The sequence below is a fragment of the Myotis daubentonii genome, chromosome 8, assembly GCF_963259705.1.
Source record: "Myotis daubentonii chromosome 8, mMyoDau2.1, whole genome shotgun sequence".
In the NCBI taxonomy this organism is placed as follows: domain Eukaryota; kingdom Metazoa; phylum Chordata; class Mammalia; order Chiroptera; family Vespertilionidae; genus Myotis; species Myotis daubentonii.
The window spans coordinates 77952805-77965849 of NC_081847.1; the positions used below are offsets into that span (position 1 = coordinate 77952805).

The 13045-nt window shown below is 42.9% G+C and overlaps 1 pseudogene; it reads left to right on the forward strand.

Annotated features, from left to right (window-relative positions):
• The first annotated feature begins 1792 nt into the window (after window positions 1-1792).
• LOC132239094 (tyrosyl-DNA phosphodiesterase 1-like) lies at window positions 1793-3842 on the forward strand (annotated as a pseudogene).
• Window positions 3843-13045: the final 9203 nt, after the last annotated feature.

Genomic DNA, 13045 nt, shown 5'->3' on the forward strand with positions numbered 1-13045 from the left:
ATTTCAGTCACCTCTCTGGACTCTCCAAAATGACTAGGGAACATTTGACTGTGGAGGGCCAGGTATCCCTGATCTGATTCATTTTCCACAGGCATTGCAAGAGAACTTAATAGATAGCTCCCAGTTATTCTACTCCTCACTCTTCCTTTACTGAATAATGCCTAAAATCTGTATCACTCACAGCACTCCCTCTAAAATACCTCTCTAGTTGACTACTTTCTAGAAAACTTCACCCTCAAAACATCTTTTAAGTTGTGGGTTGTAGTCTTCTTTCTAAATAGGCAAATTAAGCACATTGTACAACTTCAAATCATATAAAAAAGTAAATAGTGAAACGTAATTCTTTCCATCTTCCCCTTTACCTCCTCAGAGGTATCTACTATTACTAATTTCTTATGTATCTTTCCAGAGAAATTCTATGAATATCTTAGACTTTATAATCTCCCTTGACAGCACCAAATATGTACTGTAATCCTTAGAAAGGGCTTGAGCACATATATGGTGCTTAATAAATATGTATTGATTACTTGAAAAGATAGATTGTTTCAGTGTTTGTCAGAATCCTAGAACCCCAAGGATAGGAACACCTGCAGAGGTGACAGTCCTGACTCTCAGGGAATACACACAGTCATACAAATAGTTTCCCTTGCTACATGTGCCAAGAGTTAACACTGCTGGGGAATTTAAGATATATTATGCTATGGAGAGTAACAGACCCTGAAAAAGGAAGCTGAGCTCTGGCATTTTACACCTTGCAAAGACAAATGCTTTGCAATGTGTATTAAAAGCACTCTTTGTGATCAAAAGATTTGGCAAGTCACCCAGAATTCTTAACTCCCCCACCATGGCAGAAATCTCATTATGTATAACCTTTTAAGTGGGACTAGAGAAACATTTGCGACTTGATTCTCATTGAGCACAACTTCTACCTGGAAGTACAATCCAAATGGAGACCAAATGTATATTATTTTTGCATTGGACATGTAGTGCCAAGAGCAATGTTCCACTACATTTTATTCAAGAGCCAAGTAGCTTATTATCTTTCTTTCTCTCTCTCTCTCTTTCTCTCTCTCTCTCTCTCTCTCTCTCTCTCTCTCTCTCACACACACACACACACACACACACACACACACACACACACACACACACACGACTTTTATATACTAGCTGGGCAATAATTCTTACACATATGGTCCCTGTTCAAGGGTCCACCATGCAATCTGACCTCAGTGGATGTGGTAAATTTTAATTCTTGAGGGTCCTATGGGGCAGATGTACAAAAATATTTAAGACCAACCCCAAGAGGCTTTGGGGTGGTAGTGTTTGTGGTTGTTTGTGAATGTAGCTTATAACCATCCTGGATTATCTCATATGTTCATGCGAATTTATGGATAGGCCTAGACTTCTGTTCCAAAGTCTGGCTGCCTCTGCATTCTTTCACTGTAATAGTCTTACAAACCACCAGCAGCTCCTTTGCCCAGTGTTAGCTGTTGTACATTTAACATTGAAATAACTATCACAAAAGTCCCATGTGATGTCATTTTACACACGAATAAATCAGCAATCAAACATGAGAAGGCCAAAGGGGAAGGGGCAGAACCACAGCCACAAAGTAGGTGCTGGGGAGTGAAGAATTTGAACTGCAGGCAGGCACAGGGGGCCACAATGGGGTGTGATCTAGGATGGCTGTGCGCTTAAGGCTGTGGTGCGCACAGGCCGCTCAGATCCGGAAACGTCCTGAGTGTTCTATGGGGCTGGAAGGGGAGTGTCTTGTAAAGACACTAGAAGTATAATGTCTCATGAAGGTGATTATGGGAAGTGAACCATATCCAGTGGTGATGAGGGTGAGAAGGAAAAGTCCAAACTGGACCACCCATCTACCTCTCTTCTCCCCCATGTTGGGCAGGGAGCAGCATGTGAGCCAAAGCACTCCTGTTCCAAGGCTCAGCAAGCACCCACAGGAGGAAGATGTGCCTGGTGAAATGCAGCAACACAGAGGCGATTTCAAAAGTTTCACCCCCTCAGAGGCAGAAGAATAGTTCCCAGGAAGAGCTGTGTTGGAGTCTCTCCAGTGGTGATGATGAGTTACCACCAGAGACACAGCAGAAGGCTGCTGAGAAAGTGGCAGTCAAATAGGAGAGAGGCTCTCCTCTCCCAAAGAAGGCACTGCCCAGAGCTGGAAATCATGGCCTCCTGCCCACCATGCCTCCCATAGGACAAAGACCAGTACTGAGCATTAGGGGAAGGCCAGGACACTTGGGGCCTGCTGCATAAAGGGAACCCCTTCCAATTCTACCTCACTAGAGCTCAGGAATTAAGCCAAAGTATAATTCTGCATCTCTTCACATCAATATATATATATTTTTAAAAATAGGTTGTTATTGTTTTCTGAGAGAGGAAGGGAGAGTGAGAGAGAGATAGAAACATCCATGATGATAATCATGGATGGGCGGCCTCCTGCACAAGCCCTACTGGGGACCAAGCCCACAACCTTGGCATGTGCCCTGACTGAGAATCAAACCATGAACTCCTGGTTCATAGGTCAAGGCTCAATCACAGAGCCACTCCTGCTGGGTTCAGAGATATTTTATCTTCTCTATTTGTGACACTTGTATCTTCAGCACCATATAACTATTGCTTTGATATGGACTAGCTCATAAAGCAGTATCCACCAGAGTTCAGCAAGAAACCAGTCCTGCTCCTGCATGGTGATACACAAGAAGCTGAGGCTCACTTAACTGCTGAGACAGAGCCTTATGAAAACATTACTCTGCCAGGAGAAGCTGGAACTGCATTTGGAACACACCACATGAAAATGATGCTACTGCTGTAGAAAGAAGTCTTGCTGGTTGTCATACACACCTCCAACCTCATCCATGCTGACTGGAACCAGAAAAGGAAAGGAATATGACTGAGCCCCTTGTACCCATGAATTACCCATGGATCCCATAGATCTGGAGAATCAACAACACGTTTTAAAGTGGATCTTGTCAGCTACTTGATGGCTTATAACACTCCTACTCTCCAGGAGTGGCTACACATTATCTACGACCTTGATCTCCAAAACAAAAGTTTCCCTCATTGGATCAATCCCAGGACTCTTTCAAGAAAGTCACAAAAGATCATTGGGGACACTTTAGGCTCAGGAAGCTCCTGAAAGAAGACGCCTCATCCACACCTAAAGCAGAGTCTTGGCCCATAGTAGGTCAGTTTTGAAGCACTTGGCTCCATGGGGGCTGACAAAGCAAAATGGTTGTGTCCTGAGTTTAGAGAGACCTTGGTGACCCAGGGGAAGGAAGCGGGACCCCAGGGAAAAGTGTCGCTCCTCTCCACGTGATCAATCCATCTGCGGGAAATGTGCAGAGCAGCTTAGAAGGGAATCCACCTGGGGGCTTTCTTCCCTACAGCATTCAGACAGCGGAAACCCAGAACTGGCTTCACTCCTATTTTCGCAAATTGTCAGCTGAGACGCCTGGCCGCAGCAATGCCATGTCACATATTAAGACATATAGGAGACCCTGTCCAGACCTCAGTCAGATTGTTTGGTTCCGTGTCACAAGCGTGCATCTGTCCAAGGTCACCTAGGGAGTTAGAGAAAACCCACGCCCTGATGATGATCCACTCCCAGGAGTTCAGGGTCCTTTTCCTCCCTCAGCATCTGGCCTGGACAGCTTCAGAGTGAAACAAAAAGTCTTCTCCGGCAGCCAGGAGCCAGCAGCATCCTTTCCTGTGCCGTACGACTTGCCTCCAGAACTGAGTGGAAGGAAAGATCAGCATGGATTTGGAATATTCCTTATATCAAAGCCCCAGATCCACAGGGGAACATGTGGGTCCTGCCCTGAGCATGTCGAAGCTCCGTGAAACTCAAGTGTAGGACATTGAGGCCCAAACACCTGTTGTACTGGGTGTTCAAATCCCTCAAAGTTTTCTCTGCACCCCTAGGAAACTCTTCGCCAAGGTCACTCTCTGAACATGGATGATGGTTATGGTTTTAGGGGTCATTATTAACATTTCTCACTAAAAAACAAACAAACAAACAAAAAACTGTTATATTTTCTTCATTTCCTTTTCTATGCTGTGTTTTGGAATTAAAGCTATTACACTTCACAATGTGAAAATATTATTTTAAAAATGATAAGCCCACTTGATATGTAGTATATGTGTCAGAATTTGTACTCAATTCTTCTAATTCCAAGCGGGAAAAGAAATGAATTAAATGGAACCCCTTTTGTGTGTGAGCCACTATATGTGTGAATATATCTCTTCCTATGTAGACACACGTGAACACATATGATTCCATTTAATGTACGTAATGCTAGTCTTCCTCACAATTTACACTCTTATACTGACTCAGTATAGAGAGATGTTTTTACTTGATTGTTGTTTTATCTTAGGCAACATTTTGAATTGTAGGTAACAGGATTAAAAATTTCGTGGATTGGCTGATTTTATAATAACTTCAATACATTTTTATTTAGTATGTACCATTTGCTGGGCATTCAGTGGTGAACTAAAAAAAAAAAAAAAAAAAAAAAAAAAAGCATCTTTCCTCCTAAATCATATGCTCTAGAAGGGCTAGACCAGAAGTTGGAAAACCTTTTCTGTAAAGGGCCAAATAACAAATGTTTCTGGCTTTGTGGGCCATATGGTCTCTGTCACAACTCTTCAACTCTGCCCTTGCAGCATAAAAGCAGGCTCAGACATAAGGGGGAAATGAGTGTGGCTGGATTCCAACAGAAAAGGTAGTTATGAACACTGAATTTTAATTTCATATAAGGTGTATGTGTCACAAAGCATTATTTTTCTTTCAATTTTTTAAAAACCTTTAAAAATATAAAAAAGCAAGGGCACTTTCATAAAATCCATTTATGAAAACCCCACAGCTAACATCATTCTTAAAGTAAAAAAAGGAAAGTGTTCCCACTAAGATCAGGAGCAAGACATTGATGCCCATTTTTCCTCTGCTATTCAACATTGTACTGAAAGTTCTAGCCAGAGCAATTGGCCAACCAAATTAGATAGAAAAAGATAAACCTATCTCTATGATCAGATACCAGGATTCCATATATAGGAAATCCCCAAGAACACATCCACAAAAAGCTAGTAGAGCTAATAAACAAATTCAACACATGTTTAGGGTACAAGATTAACACACAAAAACCAATTATGTTTCTATACACCTATAATGAACAATGCAAAAAGGAATTTAAGAAAGTAATTCATTTATAATAGCCTTCAAAAGAATAAAATACCTAAGAATAAATATAAATATAAAGTCAGGTACAATGAAAACTATAAGACTACAATAAAAGTTGCTGATAGCAATTTTAAAAAGACATAAATCAATGGAAATATATCCTGTGTTCATGGATTGGAAGATTTGATATTAAGAACTCAATATGATCTATAGATTCAAAGTGATTCCTATCAAAATTCTAATGGCCATTTTTTTCAGAATCAGAAAATTCAATTCACAAATTCATAAAAAATATTCCAGTGGCTTTGAATAGCTAAAACAAAATTGAAAAAAAGAAGAAGAAGAAAATCACACTCCCTGATTTCAAAACTCACCAAAAAAAAACTACAGAAATCAAAACAGTATCATACTGGTGTTAGGATAGATATATAGACCAGGCCAATGTAATAGAATTGAGAGTCCAGAAATAAATGCATACAGCTGTGGCCAACTGACTCAACAAATCAACAATAAAATGGTAAGTAATCCAAATAGAAATGGGCAAAAAACTTGAAGGGCCATGTACTTCTTTTATGCAAAAAAAAAAAAAAAAAAAAAAAGATATACAAAGGGCTAGTAAGCACATGAAGAAAAACAAAGTGAACATCCTAAGTCATTTTGGTAATATAAAACAAAACTACCATGAAGTACCACTTTTTACCCACTAAGATGCCTATAATAACAATAAAAAACTATTGTAAAGTATGTAGAGAAATCAAAATTGTTGTACATTGCTAATGAGGATGTAAAATGGCTCAGCTGCTGTGGAAAACAGTTTAGTTACAAAATGTTAAGGGTACAGAATTACCATATGACCCCATAATTCTACTCCTATGTGTATACATAAAATAATTAAAAATATATATTCAAACAAGTTCATATATGTGCATGTTCATAGTAGGAACTATTCAAGACAAGCAAAAGGTGAAAACAGCTCAAATATCCATGAATGCATAAATGGGTAAACAAATAGTGGTGTGTGTGTCTGTGTGTGTGTGAGTGTATTTACTAGTACCTTGCATTATATGTATATATTCCATTATATATATTTCCCATTATCTATACATGAATTATCTTTCATCATGCAATGGAAGATATATATATATATATATATACTAGAGGCCCGGTGCACAAAGATTTGTGCACTCGGGGTGGGGGGGCGTCCCTCAGCCCAGCCTGTGCCCTCTTGCAGTCTGGGACCTTCGGGAGATAACAACCTGCTGGCTTAAGCCTGCTCCCAGGTGGCAGAGGGCAGGCCCAATCCCTAGGGGCAGCCCCTGGTCGGGCTCAGAGCAGGGCCAATTGGGGAGTTGGGGCGCCGCCCCCTGTCATGCACAGAGCAGGGCAGATTGGGAGGTTGCGATGCCACCCTCAGTCACGCTCAGGGTAGGGCCGATTGGGGGGTTGGAGCACTGCCCCCTGTCACACTCAAGGCAGGGTCTATGGGGAGGTTGCGGCGCCACCCCCTGTCACGCACAGAGTAGGGCCAATCAGGGGGTTGGGGCGCTGCCCCCTGTCATGCACAGAGCAGGGTCAATCAGGGGGTTGGGGAACTCCTCCCTGTCATGCACAGAGCAGGGCCCATCAGGGGGTTGGGGAGCTCCCCCGTCACGCACAGAGCAGGGCGAATCAGGGGGTTGGGGCGCCGCCCTCTATAACCCACAGAGCAGGGCCGATCAGGGGGTTGGGGCACCGCCACTGTCACACTCAGGGCAGGGCTGATGGGGAGGTTATGGCTCTACCCCGTCACACACAGAGCAGGGCCCATGGGGGGGGGGTTGGAGCGCCACCCTCTATCACCCACAGAGCAGGGCCGATCAGGGGGTTGGGGCGCCGCCACTCTCACACTCAGGGCAGGGCTGATGGGGAGGTTATGGCTCTACCCCGTCACACACAGAGCAGGGCCCGTGGTTTGGGGGGGGTTGAGGTGCCGCACCCTGTCACACACAGAGCTGCAGGGCGATCAGGGGGTTGGGGAACTCCCCCCTATCAGGCACAGAGCAGGGCTGATCAGGGGGTTGGGCGCTGCCCCCTGTCACACTGATCCCGGTGCCGGGAGGCCTCGCGGCTCCGCTGATCCCGGTGCTGGGAGGCATATTACCCTTTTACTATATAGAATAGAGGCCTGGTGCATGGGTGGGGGCTGGCTGGTTTGCCCTGAGGGTGTCCTGGATCAGGGTGGGGGTCCCCACTGGGGTGCCTGGCCAGCCTAGATGAGGGGATGATGGCTGTTTGCCACTGGTCACACACCCTTCAGGGTGGGGGTCCCCACTGGGGTGCCTGGCCAGTCTGGGTGAGGGCCTGAGGGCTGTTTTCAGGCTGGGACTGAAGCTCCCAACTGCTCCTTTATTTATTTATTTTTTTTTTATTCTGGGCCAGGTTTAGCTCTGAGGCTCCAGCTCTTAGGCCTCCGCTCCTGAAAGCAGGTATCTGGTTTGTTTTGGTCCTATAATTGAAACTCTGTATCAACTCCAGCTCTGAGATCCCAGCTGGCTGAAAGCTGGTTTCTGGGGTTTTGTTTAGCTTCTATATTTGTTACAATGTTTCTTAAACTGCAAGCTCAGAGGCCGGCAAGGCAGGCAGTGAACGTTGCAGTCCTCTGTCACTGAAGCAAGCAAGCCTCATGTTCAGTTTAAGCTGCCTGGCTGCCAGCTGCCATCTTGGCTGGCAGTTAATTTGCATATCACCCTGATTAGCCAATGGGAAGGGTAGCGGTCGTACACTAATTACCATGTTTCTCTTTTATTAGATAGGATATTTAAAAAGAAATGAAGTAGTGATATGTTAAAATGTGGATGAGCCTCCAATGCAACATGGTCAGATATTGTATGAAATAGTTATAGATAACTTTATGGAGACAAAGTTGAGATTTGTGATTACTAGGGGTTAGAGGTATGGGAGAATAGGGAGCAACTGCTTAATGGGTATTGGGTTTTACCTAGGAATGTTGAAAATGTGTTGAGATTAGATAATGGTGGCAGTTTCACAGTGTTGTGAATGTATTAGATACCACCAAATAGTCCATTTGAAATGGTTAGTTTTATGTTACCTGAATTTACCTCAATACGTTACTCTTTTAAATGTGCTGACCCCTGATTAGATCAAAGACAGTTAAATTTGCAACATATTAAAATCACCTTGGGAGTTTTGAAAATTCCAATTACAGGCTATACTCAAGGAAATTAAATCAGAATCTCTAGCTTTTGGATACAGAAATCAGTATCTATTTACAGTATTCTAGTGTATAATCAAACTTGGAAATGAGTGGTCTATACCAGTGATTCATAAATGTTGTTCTGGGTCCAGTTACATTAGCATAACTGGGTACTTGCTAGAAATCCAGTCACAGGTCCTACCCCAGACCAGCTGAATCAGAAACTTTAGAAGAAAAGCCACACATATTGGTATTTTAACAAGACCTCAAAATGATGCTGATGTAACCTCAAGTTTGAGAAACATTAGTCACTCTAGAAGAGTCTAGCTTGTCTTCATCTTTGATGTGCATAGCAATTTCCTGGGGATCTTTTAAAAGTGGGAATTGAGATTCAGTTGTAGGAAAGGACCTGAGGACAAATAAAGTCTCAGTTATTAGTTTTGTGTGTGCGTGTGTGTTTTTTTATAACTCTCTTCAGTGTTTCTAATATACAGCCAAGGTTAAGAACCACTGGTGTAGATTGAGAAACAAGCATTAAGCAAATAATGGCACAATTAATCAGTTAATCACAATTGTGAATGTTTTCATTTATTTCTTTAGAATGTTGTAATCAACATTTGAAGTAGAGTTACTTAGTGCCTACTTAAAATATGTGCTATCTTTTAGGAGAAATGTGTATAATAAAATCTTATACTTGCCCTCAAGGGTTTACTAGTAGATTCTCCCAGGTGAAATTAGAAGGTGGACACAGTATAATAAATGCTAAGGCTTTGGTGGGAAGAAGAGTTAGCAAAATGTTTTGTTCTTTGTTTGGTTGGCCAGTTTTTATGATATGGTAATCACAATATAGATCTGTAAGTAAATCATAGGCTTTCAAAATTCGAAAGCATTTTATAGATTATGGGATTTAAAACTTTATTCGTTGGTACCCTTAGGTAGGAATAGAGGGACTAATTGGTGCATCAGTGGCTGTCGGAGAAGAAAGGAGGTAAAGGGGAAAAATAAAAGAAGAAAGGAAAGGAGGCAAGATGATGAGACTTGGGTTCTTTATGCCCTTCTGCCTAAATGAAATCTCCTCTGCCCTAGGTTATGTAGGTTGTCCTTACTGAAATCTGCTTAAATATGGGTTCATTTTCAAAGAAAAAGCTTAACTACCAGTATATATATATATGAAATGCAAAGATACAGTTGTATATATATTTATGTACATAGACATACATATGAGTACATGTATGTATATATTTCAATTATTTCAACTTATAGGTGGGTACAAACATTTGGTATGGGGCAACAGGTTTCCCAACCTTAATCATTATGTCTACTTGAAGATTATTTAAAGAATATTGAAACTGATATTCCAGACCAAGATATTTGGTCTGTGTTGGTCTTAGGTAACATTCATTGCATATTCCTTAGTGATTCCCATGTACAGTATTGGATGGACACTCCTGGTGGACATGGTTGTGGAAGGTGTTGCAGAGCCCACAAACACTGAGCTAAGCTTCAAAGTCCAGAAGGTTGCAGAGAGAGCAGGAAAGAAAGAAGAGGGTTCCTGGACAAAGCCTTTTGAACAAAGGAACAGATCTGAAGGCACAAGATTCATTTGAAAGATGAAGCCAGTGAGTCTGAACAAGGGAGAGCCATAGCACAAGGAAGAAACATATGTTTTGAAAGGTAGATAAGGGTGGTATTTTTTAAACTACATTTTGAGATTACAGCTGTAATATCACTGTCTTCAAAAGCCATGCTATGAAATGCTTGTGGAGCCACCATTCTGCCTCTGATTTCAATTTTCTTCCAATATTTTTGACAGAGCCAGGCTCCTATAGATGACTTTCCTTCAGCTCCATGGGAACTTGGGGACTTAGAATAAGCACAGGATTTAAGTTTCCTCTCTGGCACTTTTCATAGGCATAACATTAATTTTGAGATACGAAAATAAAAAATAATAATAATGGGAACTAAATTAAACTCCCAGAATACTGGCTTGAAAGGAGCATACAAATCATAAGTATGTCAAGATACAAATATTGCCTTGCCTTCAAATGAAGTGAAGATTAGATAATTTCTTCACTTATTTATAAAATTAGAGTAAATCTAATTTTTCATTGTCATAAGTTTCAGTCATCTAAAGGAATTTTCACTAAATGAAATGAGGATATATATGATTTGACATTAAAAATTCATTCATATTATTCAGTGCACTATATATAGTCTCTTTCTAACCCAGCATCCCTGGACCTTTCAATATCTTTCTATCATAGTGGACAAGGGGATGATTCTATCCATAAGCTACTCCCAATATTTCAAAAGTCTAACAAAAAGCATATTTTTGCTCATGATGAAGTTCCACAGAACTAACACATTTTTGTTACTTTTGTTTTAGGATGGAATTTTTCATGTTTGTTGTTCAGGTAATGCATTTGGATGTTCTCTGTGTTTTTCAGCTAGATAGAAGTTTTGAGTTAGTTGCTGATTATATCAAAGATATGCAAGGCCATAAAATATGGAGGAGTGTTTTTGGTGATCAAAAAGTTTGGATAGTGGTTATAACTATGTATATTTCTTTATAAAATTTTATGTTTTTCATATATATATCCTATATAATAAAAGAGAAAACATGTAAATTGATTGTCCCTCTGCTATGCTCACCAGCCAATCAGGAGTGAGTATGCAAACTAACCCGACAAAGATGGTGGGTTAATTTGCATATATAGGCCCGAGCAGCCTGGGTCCTGGGAACATCCTTGGGACCCAGGCCATTCCTAGCCTATAGGCCCACACGTAGGCCCTGAGCAGCTGGGGTCCCAGAACGCCCCCGGCTGCTCCGGGCCTACGGGTACAGGTGCCAAGCAGATGTCCCCGCCTCATGGCCACTTGTGCGTGCGCTGGCGCCAAGCAGCAACCCAGGTCCACGCCCCGAGCCCAGCATCCACAGCGCAGGGCTGCTGGTCTGGGAGGTGTGCTCCTGGCAGCAGCTGCCACTCATGGCCCGGGGTGTCCGCACGCCCCCAGACCCGTGCCTACAACATGCGGTGCTGGCTGCAGGCCTCGGGGGCATGCAGAGACCCAGCAGCTGCCACGTGTGTGGCCTGGAGTCTCCACACGTCCCCAAGCCCAACACCCAAAATGTGGGGCTGGCTGCCAGCCTCAGGGGCATGCCCCCTCATCCCCGGTGGCAGGGACACACCCCTAACCCAGTGGACACAACCCAGGGGTTCCTCTGCATATGAGCTGCAGAGGAAACACCTTTTCTTTTCTTTTTAATATATTTTATTGATTTTTTTTTACAGAGAAGAAGGGAGAGGGATAGAGAGTCAGAAACATTGATGAGAGAGAAACATCTATCAGCTGCCTCCTGCACACTCCCCACTGGGGATATGCCCCAACCAAGGTACATGCCCTTAACAGGAATCAAACCTGGGATCCTTCACTCTGCAGGCCGATGCTCTATCCACTAAGCCAGAGGTCGGCAAACCGTGGCTTGCGAGCCACATGAGGCTCTTTGGCCCCTTGAGTGTGGCTCTTCCACAAAATACCACGTGCGGGCACGCACGTACAGTGCAATTGAAACGTCGTGGCCCATGCGCAGAAGTCAGTTTTCGGCCTGGGTGAGTCTATTTTGAAGAAGTGGCATTAGAAGAAGTGGGGGGTGTCGGTCGGTTGGGCGATAGGAGATGCGGCACAGGCGGGCTGCGGGATAAGCAGCGCAGGGGAGGCACGTGCACGATTCATGCGCGAGTTGAGGATGGGAGAGTTGGAAGGGGTCAACCTCAGCGAACATACCTCAATCAGATTGAGGACGTTTTTAGCAAAGGCCAGCTTAGGAGTACCCTAATTAAGTTAATAACAATGTACCTACCTATATAGTTTAAGTTTAAAAAATTTGGCTCTCAAAAAAGAAATTTCAATCGTTGTACTGTTGATATTAGGCTCTGTTGACTAATGAGTTTATCAACCACTGCACTACGCCAAACCAGTTTGAGTGTAAACACCTTTTCTGACCGCTCATTGGCTAAGCTCCCCGTATGCCGCCACTTGCAGTGTTCTTGGTAACTTCGGTTATAAGAATCTAAGAAGGTGATCTAGGGTTTTTCCACCACACTCCTATAGGAAAAAATGAAGGTCTGCTGCTGGAGGGGCTAAGAAATGTCATATCCTGTGCTAGCCAGTTTGGTTCAGTGGATAGAGCCTCAGCCTGCTAACCGCAGGGTCTGGGTTCAATTATGATCAAGGGCATGTAGCTAGGTTGCAGGCTCCTCCCTGGCCAGGGCCCAGGTCAGGGCTCATGCAGGAGGCAACCAATCATCCTCTCACGTTGATGTTTCTCTCTGTCTCTCCCTCTCTCTTCCACACTCTCTAAAAATCAATGGAAACATATTCTCAGGTGAGGAAAAGAAAAAAAGAAAGAAAGAAAGAAAGAAAGAAAGAAAGAAAGAAAGAAAGAAAGAAAGAAAGAAAGAAAGAAAGAAAGAAATGTCATATCCTATGAAAGCCACATCTTAAAAATAAGAAAGTTGTCATTTTTTCATGGTGAAGGGACTGGAGTCCATGTTGATGAAAACCCCTTGTCAGCTGTGGTGGCTGGCAGTGGCTGCAGCAGCGGGGTGATGGGGCTGGTGCCTTCCCCTGATTAGCCTGGTTGACTTCCGCAG